The sequence below is a fragment of the Strigops habroptila genome, chromosome 5 (assembly GCF_004027225.2).
Source record: "Strigops habroptila isolate Jane chromosome 5, bStrHab1.2.pri, whole genome shotgun sequence".
Lineage (NCBI taxonomy): Eukaryota > Metazoa > Chordata > Aves > Psittaciformes > Psittacidae > Strigops > Strigops habroptila.
In genome coordinates, this window is record NC_044281.2 from 54243447 (window position 1) to 54257417 (window position 13971).

Sequence of the window (13971 nt, forward strand, 5' to 3'; positions counted from 1 at the left end):
ATCTGAAAAGAAGAAACTGTCTTGTCTTTGAAAATCATTTATCTGGCCTTGATTTTCCTGAGGGCAGCAAGTAGAAGTCAAGTTTAAAACAGACTAAAACTCTTTTTCTGTGGGATCAAGAAAAGTAAATTGCCAGCAGAACCACTTTTGATCAAATGAGTGTCTGCTGCAGGAATTGACTGTGCTGCCCGTGCAGCACAATGTTAAAGTGTTCATCTGTTCTCCAGACAGTTAGTATTGCTTCATGCTCTTCCTTGTGGTGTGCCTGGCAAATTGAAGAAGATGGATGTGTAAAAAGTTTTGTCTTTCTCATGTGGACTTCTTGATGGTGAAGAGCTCACTGATAGACCAACAGTAGCTGCATCTGTCAGCATGTGTACAGAGAAACCACTGGTGCTAGGAATTCATGGTAATGGCACCTCTGCTGATGGCATGGAAAAGCATTGCTTGTTATGTCATGGCTTGGACATGACTAGCATTCTGCAGATCTTCACCTGGGGCATGATTGTCTGGGTTCTCAGAAACTGCGAAGAGTCAGATACAACCAGATCTTCAGCACAGAACTGAGGGTGATAATCATGATTCATGTCCTAAGTTCCTCTGCCAAAGGGAAGGATGTTGCTAGAGTCATCGTCTTTAAGGTAAGAAGTAATTCTGATATCCAGACTCTCTTATCATGGTCAGTATCCATATCCATTTCATACCTCAGTGCTCTTTGCTTTTGAGCCCCTGAGTCTTAGACAGATTGCAAATTGGAGCAATTTATATTCTTGCTGCCATGGTGAGTTAGAAAGGAGAATAAATCTCCAGAGGAAGGTATGTTGGGCTTGTGTGTGAGTAGGCACTAAGCAACATCACCAAGGGGACTGAGGCAGCCACAGCTGGGGGGTGTGTTTGTGTGGCAAATAACAAAAGTAGTATATTGATTGATTTTCCTGAGCTTTTACACTAAGAGAGAGGGTCTGTGGAGAAATTTCTCCATACAAAGAATTAGGATTGATGAGTTTGAAGAATACGGATCTGTATTCCTTTTTGGTCTATCAACCAACTTCTCTCTTCTACATTACCCTCCTCAGACTTGTAACAAGCTCACCAAGTAGCCAGTAAGGCTCAGCAAAAGATAATATATTTTTTTTGCCCTAAAATTTCAGTTGATCCATTTTGGTCCTTGACGTCAACAGTATTGTTATTTTTTTCACTGATTCTCTCCTACCACAGTGGCAGTTGGTAAAGTAAAACCCAAACAAGATACAAGGAATATTTAGCCTCCTCTCCAGGAGGGAGAGTTCCAGATGTTCCCTGTGAAGGAGTGCTCAAGATACCTGTATTTGTGTCTGCATGTAATTCTCCATAGTATTTCAATCAGTTATAGTATTTCTTATCTTCTTTCCTAAAATATTTGCACATCTCTATGACATGCTCTTAAACAGGTACTGTTTTCAACTCCTGACATGACTATATTGCTGGACAGGGTGGAATGTCTCCTAAGAATAGTTCACAAAATACTTCATCACTCTGAGCAGAAGATAATTCTAACAATAATAATGTATATCTTGCCTTCTTAATAAGTCTCAGGCTTATTTTCTTTAAAAGGTTTAAAGAAAATCTACCATTTTTCTTACTTTTTTGTAAACTGTATTAGTTGTCACCCATATTCTTGCAAAATCATTTTGTCTGGTTATTTTCTCCTCTTCATTATACAGCAGAACTTAATTGAACTGAATGAACAATACATGAACATGAAGTGGTGATTACTCAGACCTGCTTGGGTTAGTTCACAAATGTAATTTAACAATTTAAAAAGTCTTAAGTTCACTCAGTAGTTTTAGAGCATCGATCACAGAAATAATTAGAGCTTTCTAATTATGTCAGGCAAATTATGCATTACACCCCCAAATACATATACCATATAGAATTTATAAGTGTTGGGGAAGGCTTATTACTGCAGCTACCTGCAGTATGCTGATGTGACTACTTACATTGCGGGACCGCAGCGTAATGAGTTACTCTTTGGTGGCTGCTTCTTTGTGCAATGCAGGCTGCCATCAAATGTGTTGTTTTAGTTGGAGTTGAGCTGGAGTAAGATGTTATCGTGCCAGCTGCTCATCTCCAGAATCTTGCTGGAGGTTGTTTTATTTAGGTTAACATACTCCATTTCTTATTTGAGGGCTAGGAGCACTTACAGGGTTAATTTTTATGTTCATCTGACAAGTGGTAACATGCTACCACAAGGTTTACTGTTGTGTTTTTAATGGTCTAGGCATAGCTATTGCTTAGATTGTAGTTGTTGTACATTTTTAGTTGCCCCATATTAACACTCCTGGTTTTGAAGTCTTTTTTTCGTCAGCTGCTACTCCCCTCTAGTCCTTCTCTCCTCAAATCTTGTAGTCTTGTCTTAAATTTTGGCTAGATCGTTTTATTAAAAAGAGATTGTTTTATTAAGTTTCAAGTAAGATGCCCTTGAATCTATCAGGTAAGACAAGACATAGAAAAACTATAGTATGGTAGAAGTCCGTCATTTTGTGATAAGCCCATGGATAGTGCCAAGCACAGTGGGACCCTGGCTCCTCACCAGGGCTGTGGAGTCTGAAGGACTATATAGCAAGACCCATTTGTAAAGCATGCAGGTGTCTCATCCCCACTATTTTCATTGGAAAACTGTTAAACAAAGAAACTCAGTCCTTTGATAGGAATATTTTCTAAGATGTATGCTAATTCTATTCAGAGATAGCTTATATCATTTATTTTCTTGTACAAACACTTTCTTTTAACCTAAATAGCTCTTTTATACCTGATGTACTTATAGTCAGTAATCATCTCCCCTCTCAGCTTTTGTTTAACTAGGCTAAACAGTCTAAGCTCATGAGATTCATAAAGTGTCTCATAGCATGAGTAGCTTTTCTCTGGACCTACTCAAGTTTGAATTCCTCTTCATTGGGTACAGGTAGAACCATACTGTACAACTCATTAATGCTTTCCCATCTCTGCTAGAAAAAAAGTGATTTAATCAATGATGTGGTTTCATTTGTCTGTTTAATGATTGTGCTCTGTTAATGGCTCAGGTGCTCATGAATACAGTTATAAACCCAGGTCTATATCTTCCTCTTTCTAGCCAGTGGTATCCACAATATTCTTGCTGGTTTTTAGATACACGATCTTGCCCTTTGCATTATTAAAATTCTTGCTCCACACCTCTTATGCCATGTACGATATCACTGTTCTTTTCTGTATCACCAGGGTTTTTTTTTTAACTGTGAATCAGCACCATCTTTCATTAGAACATGCCAATGAATTAAAAGCGTGTGAAATGTAGAACTCAGGCTGCAAGTTGCTTGTGTAGCTCTTGCTGAGTGTCTGCTTCATCTGCAGGGACTTAGGCTGTAATGAAACTACAGAATTTGCAGTCAGAAAGTTTTCATCTTTTGGCTCATGGTAGCAGACCATACATTTAACTCTGAATGTCTTTATTTAAATCCCTAATGTACCTGTCATCTTGGTTTCCACAGTGTTGCAAGATCTTGTGCTGTGCTGAACTATTTCAGTATGTGCACACTTCAAGGTACTCAGCGTTTGCTAAGATAAAGCTGCTTTGCTCAGGACAGCTTTTCAACAAATGTTTCAGAAGATACATTTCTAAATGTGCCATGCAGAATTCTTTGCAGGACTGTTGCCTGAATCACTTTTGATTTGATTATGATACAGATGCAGTCTATGTTAGGCTGCATACGAGTATTTACACTTCCATGTGTGTGCAGGATTTGAAGGTCGCCTGCTGCGACCCACTGTCATTCCATTAATGAAATTGGAGCAAGCATAATTTACTTCAAAGCAGAGGACTCCATATGGACAAAATCTATGCTTATGTGGATCTCTTCACTGGAGCAGGATTTTATGCAATATTACTGAATCTAGTAATCTAGACATAGAAATCCCATTTATTGGCAAAACCTGAAGTTGGTCAAATTCCACATTAAAATTTTCTGTTGCAATATCCCACTGTCCTACTCAGTGATTCAAGTGAGGTTACACCAGGGGATGAGTCTGGCCAGTTAATTTATCCTTGATGATAGCGGTTGTACTGTTGATCTACACAATCGGATTGTGTTTTGGCATTTGAGGGACTCTAGGGAATCTCACGTAATCTGTGCTGTGAAATTAATTTGATAATACACCATTGTTTTCCCTGAGCTTGATCTTTCTTTCCCTTCTGAAGCTATGGCCCTCAGGATTGGACGCGTCACGTTCAGAAACCAGCTCCAGCTTTCCATTTACAGGATGTCAGAATCCCTGTGTGGTCTGAAAAAAAGCACAGAGCTGTGTGCAAAAGGAAAGGTGATGGAGGGTTCTGCCAGTGAGGGATACAGTATCATCCCTCAAACTTTACAATTTACTAGGAGCACTGTAATCCATAATCACTGCCCTATGAAAAACTGGCATGGAGTTTCTTTAGAGCTGATCATGGGTGAATCTGCAGGTGCTCATTCATGAAGGAACTGATGCAATCCATTCTGATGAACACGAATCCCGACAAGTTCAGGGGGAAGCATCTAGTCCCTCCAGACCACAGTCTTTCTGCCTGCAGAACTCTAGCCTTAGCGTAAGTCCATTAGCATCAGTGGAGTTGCCTGTACCTACACAAGGCAAACTTTGGCCCACTGTGCTTAAACTTCTGTCAGTATTTCCGCTAAGCCCTTTTCTTTATTCATGCCTTTACAAGCTGGACGTACAAATGTGGTCCATGCTGGCATTTGGCATACAGCATCTTCTCATCTTGGGAGAATGGATTGTCTTCCTCTGTAAAACAAAACAAATCAAATAGAAAACCCAAACGCGATTGAGGAATTTTAGTCTGATTTCCTGGATTAGAAGTAAGTAGGAGTTTGTTTCAGATTCTTTTCTATTCACCTGTGTCTCTGGGATGGATTTGTGTTAAAGATTATCATATTCCTTTGTATGTACATACAGAGAATCTGTTCTTATGTGTGATATAAACTCATACTGCCTGCTTTGGTAGTCAGGGTAAGATGACCCTTTTAGGAAATACAATTCATTACTCAGGCCACCGGTCCATATATCAGTGGCTTGTGCGGAATAGATAGCTCTTTGTTGTAGTTCTGTATCCCTTATGTAAATCACAGCAACTACTTTCAGCAAATACAGCTCTGCTTTTGTCTTCACACAAGAATTTGAGTCTTGATAAATTTGTTACTTAGAGTTCACATAGGCTTTTATACAGACAAATTTCAGGTTTAGAGCTGCTTGAGAGTAATTCACTGTGGTTGTGCATGGCTATCATCTGTTGGGAGCCAATGGTGTAGTGTAGACAAGTCACATGTGACAGTCTGAGTGAATGGCAGAAGTGTTCATTAAACAAGGGGGGGCCTTGCATGAGTCACTTTTTCAGACTCCCATTGCAAAACATATTTAGATGAGCATTCACGAAACTGGTAGGACTTTCTCTGTGACATTTCTTTGCCTTAGTTTTTTGTTTTGGTGCTTTGTTTTGGTTTTGGGTTTTTGTTGGGTTTTTGTTTTTGTGTTTTTTTTCAAATGCAGTTACTTTATGGACAACAATAAAATCAGCCTCACAGCTATTTGTAGACAAAAATGCATTTGCAGTGCTTGTCAAGAGGAGCTTGCTAGAGGGAGTTCAGATAAAAAGGGAACTTGCCTGGTGCTACTGCAGGACTAGCACCTAGGGATGAGGTCGGTTGAGAAGTGGGTGCAGTAAGGGGAGACTCTGGTTTTTGCTCTTAGGTCTGTCCTGGATCCCATATGGATATAGCCAGACCACACAAGGGTAACTGAGAAATCTAGGTGTGGGAGGGGTGTATCTATTAGTATATTTATCTATTTCATGAGGATGTGGCAAATTTTGGAAGATAGTCATGCTCATGCCTTTTAAACAGCTGTACTGATTTAGGTTGTTACTGTGTCTCAGCTGTTCATTATCTGCTGTTCAGCTGACTGATCATGTAAGTATTCCTAATTTGTTTCAGTACAAAGTGAAACAGTTCATTTAATGAAGCTTTTAATTAAGCTGATAGCAGGAAGGAATGGTCAGATCCTAAAGCACTGTTGTTTTCAGAAATGAAGATAGTATGATGGCTGAAATATTTGCAAAAGTCTGTGGAGGTGTAGAAGTAGAAGTGATGGTTCAGTTGATATCTTTAAGATATGTCTTACCCAAATCCGTAGAATACACTGTTTCTAAACTTCATGGACTGTTTTCTTTCCTCTGTATCAAAATACAAAGGCCTGGAAAATGGAGCCAAAGAAAACTGGAAAAAATGTTCTTGCATAGTGCAGGCTTACTGGAGATTAAATCCAGGCATCACAGGAAAGCTGCAGATTCACATTTAAGAATACTCATGTTTCTTATTGCAGAGTGTTTACATGGTCAGTGATGGAAGAATCCCAGTGTTCGCAGATCCTCTTTTTTAGACTAGAACACCTTGCCTTTTTTAGCTCACAAAGCATCGGTCCTGGGGAAGCATATGTTCATGGACCTGTGAGCAGTAAGACCTTGTCTGGTTCTTTGTAATGAAAATATCACAGCCCATCTGCTTTTCCAATTGCAGGGCTGTCCTGGTTGGTGTCTCACTGGCAGACCAGCTGCAGGGAGCACTAGATAGATGCACATTTAGTATTAATTTAGTCTACATTACACAATCTAGTACATTTTCACACACTCTTTTGATAACCCTTATGCTTTAGTTTTCAGTGCTTCTGGGGCTGGGAAGAACTCAGGCCCTGAGGGCATGCTGGCTCTGCTTTTGAAGACTCCGAGCTTCAGAGAAAGCTAATGGAAGCTGTGGGTGCTCAGGACCTCTTAACGCTAAGCCACAGGTTGTGCTGTATTTGCTCAGACAAAATTATTACCTCATCTACAAATAGGTCCACTTGCTTCAAAGCAATCACGAATTGAGGAAGGCACTTCACAGTAGGAGTGAGCCTCAGGGCCAGGTGGCTGGAGTCTTCAGAATAAAGGAACGTGAGCCACTCAGCTCTTTTTGAAAGCGTTGGTCTAAGTATGTCTCAGATCCTGATGCGACATTTCTGCCTGCTGCTGACCTGCACCAACTGAAGATCTACTGACCAAGCTGATGAACATACTCTGCTTGTAAGGACCTATTGTTATGTTATTGTTTACAAAACAGAATATAAAACCCAATATTGCCATTATATTTTCCAAATATTTTTTGTCTCAAATCAAAACCTCAAGCTAGTTTTGCTTCTATCTTTAATCAATTTCCCTTTCCAGCTCTTTGTTTTGTTCTTTATTGTCTTCCTTCTTACTCCTGGAACGATTTTAAAATATTTGTACAGAAGTAAAAACAAGTGGAATTGTTTCTAGGAGTCTTCCTTGTAAAGAAAAGCTTGATATCGTTATAAATGTTGGATGAATAACACATTTATACTTTAACTTTGAAAGCACTTTGTGATGCTCACGGTGTCATAGAACATGTATTTGTTAAAATAATGCAGCATTTTTCATGGCCTCTGGTTTTTACTGCTCTATCCTCTGTATGTCCTTTACTGAGTCTCTGATCATTTTGGTACCTGAGCACAATTGGGGCTTAATGCATTAGGGTATTGTGAATTTGTTTCTCTGCTGCCTATTAAATATGAGCCCTAGTTCAACGTGAAATTATGGCCAAAATGCAGGAATTACAGGTGGTATTCTGTACCCCAGCTAATGCAGGAAGTCACCATGGCCTAATCTTGCTGTGTAATATAGTAATTTGTCTAAAGCTTTGCAAATACTTTAAAATACTGCAAGGAGAAAAATACTCTAAACAGAAGAGCTATCATTAGAGAGGAAATGAAAATAGCCTGGCTTGCTTAGCCCAGCAGAGCTGAGGTGGAAAGGGGTTATAAGTGTCCATAAATATACCACAGGTGTTAATACCAGGGAAGAGGAAAAAAATATTTAAGCTAAAGGACTAGGCTGGCACAGGATTAGATATGGATACATTGGTTGTGAGTAAGTTCAGGCTGGAAACTGTGGTGTTCTGGCCCTTAGAGAAGTGCGGGGCAGGCTTCTGTCACAGCTTTTGAAAGGGAGAATGGGTTTAATGTGGATCATGGTTGTTTATGAAAGGGATCAATGATGTAGTTGTGTAAGAGCAAGAGACTGCATGACCCAGCAGAGTTCAATAAAAGAGCACAAAACAGCCAAACTTTTGTTATATGCCTTTAAGTGTCCAATTCAAATCTATGTCAGCAAACCCCAGCAGTGTTACATCTAAAATTGTCCTTAGTTTATCCCATTGTGCATGTTTTCATTACTTTGCTGGGGGTGAGATCTGGATATTATGTGTAAGATCTTACCTTGCGGAACGTAAAACATGACATTCTCATGATGGCCAGCAGACTGCATGGTAGGAAAAGAAGTATGTTCGCCTGCTTGTCATTACTCTCTTTAGATATGACTGGGTAGAATAAATCTCTTGAGTTATGTTCCATGTGCAGTATTCTGTATCTTATGAATCCCTTGAGTGAAGTTTAATGAGAAAGCAAGGTCACAGAACAATAAGGGAAAATTGCCATGTTCCAGCTATGAAGACAAAAAGATTAATCCAGTCAATAGCCATTCAAGTCAGAGGAGACCTTTACATTGATTTCAATGGAAAATGGATCAGAGCCTTAGTGAGTAAATTACTGTCTGGTCTCAGCACTGTGTCTGTCTAGTATCGTGATATAACACAATTATATCAGTGAAGACATTTTACTCTGTGTCTGTGCTGTAAGGTGTAAGAAATAAAAGGAGAAGTGATCCCAGTTGGAGTATTCTCCACATCGCAAAGGTCATTAATTTTTGTCTGGAACTATGAAATATAATTCAGAATTCTGTAGAATATGCACATTGGCATTTGTGATCTCTTCTTTAGGAGCAGTCATCTTTTTTTAAAAAAACCCAGATAATCGCTTTTCTTCGATCAGTAAGGACAACTCAGTGTATCAGTGGTTTCAATCAAGTGCTGATTTTTTTTTCCTAGATGATTTAAACCAAAGACGAGTCCAAGCTGAAATGTTGGATCCTAAATCCAAGACTGGCAGGTTTCTAGATTTGCAGCTAGGTTACTCTACCAGGAGAGTAGCTGTCTCAGCTGGCGTGTTACTCTTCTTAGTGTAGCAAAAACGTTGAATCCAGAACAAGGGCTAAAGGGTGGTATTGTTACAGTTGCCCTAAATTATCAGTACTGTCTTGACCTAGCTGTAGCACAGGCACAAATCGTGTTGCTGAAGGGCTACTATGAGCTCCATTTTTGAACTCTATTTTCAAGATGATGACGGGGGCTCAGAGGCTCAGGGACTGAGCAGGTATCAGTGACAGAGCTGGTATCGAACCTAGATTGTCTATGTTACAGCATTTAACTGTAGGACCACCACTTAGGTCACTGAGCCGCATATTAAATTTTCAGCTTGCTCTAACCTCAAAGGGCTCCCATGTCTTCTGAATTACACGTGTGTAGAAAATGGCATTTTTTAACGAAGCCTTCTTTCCCCTCATTAACCCTGAACATTTTTAGCATAAGGTGTAAGTTGGGGGCTGCCAATAGAAATTTCTTTTTCACCTCTTGTATTGTCAGACAACAGACCAAAGCCAAACAAAGGAAAAAGACATGGAAGACCGCATGGCAAGTGAAACCATATTGCAATGCTGACCATTTTAGGTATGCTGGCTTATTTTCCAATTGTGCAGACAAGACTGTCCCTGTTTCTTCTGCTATATAAATTGAACTACCAGGTCTTCAGGGACGGGACCCTCTCGTTAAAACACTCTTTAGTGTGTTAGCATTTTGTTTCAGAGCTGTCCACAGAGAATAATGGAATGTGACTATTGTGTTTGTCTGTGCAAACAGACATCTTGTATATTCTCTTCAGTAGCACTGCAAAGCCTCCACTTAGTATGCACACGCTGCAATGCTGGCTTAGCCTGCCTTCCCCTGCATGGAATATGTATGTATCCTGGATGTATTTGCGTGTGCTAACATCAGCCATTGCTGGCAGGTTTTTATTTTGCACCATCACTGTGAGCTTTCCAGGCCACAGAGATTGCTCTGTGAATGAGGGGAAGCTGATACCCTTTCTGCTTCATAGAAGGTGCTTGGATGTAAGTATTTAACCATTGCTAAGTTGTAGATGTAAAAAATTTAGGTGAGAAAACACTTGGACCAGTAAGGCGCATAGGCTGTACTGGTCACACCTATACTGGCTGGGCATCTACAGAGAGCTCCCTTAACCCCCATGTGCCATCCCCTGCTGTGGACTGCTCTGACCTGTGTCCCATTCGGTGAGGCCATATTAAAGGAGCAGCTTGTCAATGGATCCTTCAGATCGCCAAAGGGCCATGCCTGGAGCATGGAGTCAGTGCAGTGTTGCACCCAAACATGGCTCTGTGCTTCCCAAAGTGCTCCAGAGCTTTCTTCCGTTGTGTGATCCAGTGTGTCAGGCACATCTCCTGTGTTGATTGCTGGAGCAGAGGAAACAAGAAGTCCGCAAGTGCCAAAGTTAGAAGTACATTCTCTTGTATTGCTCAGAAACGTAGAGGATGTTCCCACGGTACTGCTGCTTCCCATCTTCCACCCTCCTGAGACACTTCAGAAAACACAAAGCTGTCTTCACCATTTTCACTATCTTCTCTCCAGATTGTAAATGTCAAACCTCTGCTCCCATATTCTCCTTGGGCTTCAGCTGTGTTGGGGTTACTGCCCTGTTAGGTCAGCTGCTCATTAGGTGGTGCGAATGCTCCCTGCCGTTTTAGTGCAGATGAACTGGGTTAGGGTATATACTATTTCAACTCAAGTTAAATGATGTTTCTACTGCAGCTCTCCATTTGTTCTTGGCGTATGGATTTGCTGGTCTCATTGCACTGGGAACTCCTGTTGAGTTCCTTGTTTGCTGTGATCCCCTAATTCCTTTCCTAGAAAGCAGTGGCTCTGCAAGCAGTTCTTTAGCCTTCAGGGATGGACTGCATTCTTGTCTTTAGATGAATGATCCCCGCTTTTGAGTCAATTAACTGTGGTGGGTTTTGGTTTTTGTTTGAGTGGAACCAGCATCTAAAGGATTCTGGAGCACATTCTACACTTGCCTAGACTGTGGAAACCAACTGAACACGTCTCTTAAAGCTTCTTAAAGGCAGCTTATACTTTCTTCCTTTGCTAGGTTCCTTTTTTGCCTTTGGTCCCACTTTATTCCTCAAGAATTGAGAAATTATCAAATTCAAACAGAATCTGTGGACCTAAGTGTTACTATTCCAGCTGAGGGCCCAGCTTCATGTTCCAGGGTCCTCTTTGCTGTATCTTATCTCTGCAGATGTTCTCTTCTGTCGCTCTTTGTCAGATGTCACTTGTCACCCTGATCATCTCTGGGCCATTGAGGTCAGGGAGCTCACACGCTATGAGGAGAGCAGAGCTCAAATGCTGCAGTGGTCAAAAGTACATCTTTGAGATGGGCTGAACCAAAACTGTCAGGGAAAAAGGGACTGATGAGTGCAGAATTGAAAGGTGTCCATTTCCTCTCTCCAAATGGGCGAGTTTAGCTCTAACCTCTGTAGCTTCAATGTGTCTCTGGCATTTTCAGCAGCCTCGCAACAATGTTGGTAAGGTAGGAGCTTCTTTAGGAATTGGAGATGAATAGCTTTCCATTCCCTAAACTGGCATTGAGCATACCCAGCAGAGATAACTCACAGGAACCTTGCTGTTAATGTGACCAGAACTGGAACAAATAGGACATATTTGCAAATCAATTCCCAACTTCCCCATGCATGTCTTTATCCTCTGACATTTCAGCAGTGTGGTGGAAGCAGATAGTATCCTGAAGCTTTTTTTCTCTTTCTTTAGCATAAAATATGCAGGATACTATAGACATCAAATCAGAAATACATATTAGCTCTTTCTCTCTCCCCAGGTAAGAAATATTTAAAATAAACCCAGCACATTCAGAAGCACTCATACAGCAGTTAAAGGGAGTTGACCATAGCAGCTTCCTGAAAGACAAGTGTAGCCTGGTGTATTTGTTGCTGGCCTGGGTCTGGGGAGCTGAGGTACTATTTCTGGCTCTGCTATCAGTTTTTCCTGTGCACAGTTTCCCTGTTTGTAAACACAGACACTTATCTCCTTCAGGAGAGCTTTAAAACCAATTGAGAAGGTCATGGAGAGCTGTATGAATAAAGAACAAGCTTGGCATTAGGAAAAGCCTGTAATTTTTAATTTTTGTACTAATATCTAAGCAGGATCCTGTTCTGCCTTGCCTGAGAGGCCTCTGTTAGGAGGGGGGCTTCGGCATATGAGATGCTTTTCAAACACACAGACCCAGCCCTGAGCAGATGGCAGAGGGCTCTGTACAGCTAGACCTCATGCCCTGTTGCAGTGAATGGGACACTGCTATTATGAACAGCTTGCGGGATGAATGTCTAATTAAAGAGAAAAGGCAAGAAGTGAGAATTGCAGTAGCAGGCAAATGGGGAAGTAACTGGAATAAATGGGAGTGGTTGGGCAGTCTAGATTGCACACAACTGGATTTCAAGTTCTGGTTTCACTTATTAAAAATCAGCTCTCCATGCCTGCACTTCTGCTTCCACTTAAAACTAAAACTATTTTTTAAACCTCTGTGTATCCTCAGAAACCCGTTTCTGCCTGTTTTCATTTTGTTTTTTAAAATTACTAGTTTAACCCAGTAAGACTTACCATGGATTTTCGTAATGGGAAGAAATGGATTCTGTAATTTCAAGCCAATAATGATCTGTCCAGTATAACATGAAAGAAAGAAATTGAAGGATTTTTTTTGACAAGGAACAGACATCTCCCTAAACTAATCTTTTCTAAGCCAGCTGTGGAGAGGTTTAGCTTTCTGTGTTTCCCATGAAAGCATATATAACTCAGTGCTGTTCAGCAGTTTCAGGTCACTTGATGGGATGTAATTAGCATTCTGTAATGAGCTGGCGAGCCCACTGATGGTCTTGCCAGAGAAATGTTTAGGAGTCTGCAAAATGTACTTTGTACATCACACGCAATTATTCAATCCATTAAGACATTGCTCCTCAGCTCACAAAGGTGTATTTGATGCATACATACAGATGTGGTGTGAGTATGGGGTATGGTGTGGCTGCTTAGAAGAATGTGGTGATATCAGAATTGGTGGTTCACTAATAATTTGGGGTTTGTGAGCTGCGAGTACTATTCCCCTTGATGGCCCAGAAAGGAGAAGCTGATGGTGTAGGATGGGGAGGAGAGAACCTGATGTATAGAAGAGTTGTGTGTGTGTAGGGCATAAAGCCCGAGATAAGTGATATAAAAGCCCACTGTGAGTATGCAAGGAATGCCTGATTCCTGCCCATTGTTAGAGGGAGATGCTCCATGGGAGAGCAGATGTTTTCTTCAGAGCTAGTCACTGAAGTTTGGAAATGATCTCAGGGAAATCCGCTTTAGGCTTGGAGAGCAATGCATAGCACATGTTTTCTGAAATACTTTCTGACTATGCATGTTCAGCACTAGCAATAATTTAGGCCCCAATCCAATACCCACAGAAGCTAATGGGTGTCTTTCCGTTAACTTCTTTTTAATAGACCAGGCCCATAAAGAGAAGACAAGTGCATTTTTAAGAGCCTGTTAATCTGTGGAGCATGTGTTACTTTGAGTGAAATCCCCTAGCACACTGTGAATGGAACATTTCCAAAAAAAAGGGGGGGGGGATTTGCGAAAGCTAAGAAACTATAATGGATGAAAAAGGAAAGGTCAGCTGCATTCCAGGCTAAAGACTGAAGATCTTCATGGTTATGAATGTGCTTTTTTCTATGTGGGGGAGTTCTGAAGATGCCTCAATATTGATTATATGGGGGAGAAATTAATAATAACATGAAATGCACCCAAACAAAGCCCATACCTCCTTACTTTGCTTCAAAATAAATTGCATGAGTGTAAGGAGCGAGGGAGCCAATTTCCTTAGAGACGAAAGGAAAAAAGG

General features: G+C 40.8%; 1 protein-coding gene across 6 annotated transcripts in view; it reads left to right on the plus strand.

Moving 5' to 3' along the window:
- Positions 1–13971, plus strand: part of SEMA5B (semaphorin 5B) — a 277489-nt gene that overhangs the window by 22781 nt on the left and 240737 nt on the right. The window contains exon 1 of one of the 6 annotated variants that reach the window (XM_030487798.1): positions 596–641. The exons of the other annotated variants lie outside the window; for them this stretch is intronic. The gene's annotated coding sequence lies outside the window, so the exon portion shown is untranslated. Of the gene's footprint in view, positions 1–595; positions 642–13971 lie in introns of those variants that run through there. 6 annotated transcript variants of the gene reach the window in all.